The 938-nt window shown below is 45.6% G+C and overlaps 1 non-coding gene across 1 annotated transcript; it reads right to left on the minus strand.

Annotated features, from left to right (window-relative positions):
- Positions 1 to 298: 298 nt before the first annotated feature.
- Positions 299 to 440, minus strand: LOC115871132. The gene has a single exon (XR_004047112.1). It is a non-coding gene; the product is annotated as a small nucleolar RNA SNORA48 (small nucleolar RNA).
- Between the last annotated feature and the right edge of the window lie 498 nt (positions 441 to 938).

The following is a 938-nucleotide window of genomic DNA, read 5'->3' on the forward strand; positions in this document are numbered from 1 at the left end:
TATTGCTTGCTTGTTTAATTGTTTAGGGAAAAGATTATTGTTCGGTGGCCTCAAGCCACATCAGCTAGCAGCAGTCAATGTACCACAGAACGAAACACTGCGCAGTCCTGTGTCATCCTCACCAGTGTTCTGATGTTTGATCCCCTGGTTGCAGCCACTGTGTCCATCCATCTTGGGGAAGACCTTCCTCTTTTTGCCTCCGCTTTACCACGCATAATGCCCTTCTCCTGGGACTGGTCTCTCCTGACAACATGGCCAGTATGTATAAGAAGTGTATTCTTGCTTTTTAAAAATTTTTTAATGTGCCCTGGCATGAAACAGCTCTGGCCACAATCTAGGCATCAAGCTAGGATGAACAAAGGGCTGCCAGTCTGCTCTGCCCTGACTGATATAAGAGCACCAGCACCAATCAGCTGTCTCTCTGCCCATAGCCAGGGGTTGTATTTTGCTTCTAAGGAGTATTCCGGCTCTATTTCCTCCAAGACAGATTGTATGTTCTTTCAGCAGTTGGTGGTACTTTCAACATTCTTCAGGCCCACAATGCAAACAAATCAATTCTTTTTCAATCTGCCGTATTCAATGTCCAACCTGCACATGCATAGGAGGCAATTGAAAATCCCATGGCTTGGGGTCAGGGGCACCTCAGTCCTCGAAGTAACATCCTTGCTTTTCAGAACAGGACCGAGGCCTTGTGCAGCAGATCCACTCAGTGCAATGCGTTGTTGGATCGTTTCTCTCTCGAAACTAACTTGTGTGTCACCAAATACTTTAAGTCTGTTTGCTTTTCCTTTCCTTCCCTTTTTAACTACTCAGACCAGGGTTTAGGTCTCAGGAGAAAGGAATCTGGAGGGTTTAAAATATTTGTTTATTCATTAACGGCTATGGCCCACCTCTCTTGCTCTCTCTTTTACTACCACGTTCTCCCTTATTCGCTCCCT

The sequence above is a fragment of the Echinops telfairi genome, unplaced genomic scaffold (genome assembly GCF_000313985.2).
Source record: "Echinops telfairi isolate 266 unplaced genomic scaffold, ASM31398v2 ScPeMD7_3533;HRSCAF=4204_0, whole genome shotgun sequence".
NCBI lineage: Eukaryota > Metazoa > Chordata > Mammalia > Afrosoricida > Tenrecidae > Echinops > Echinops telfairi.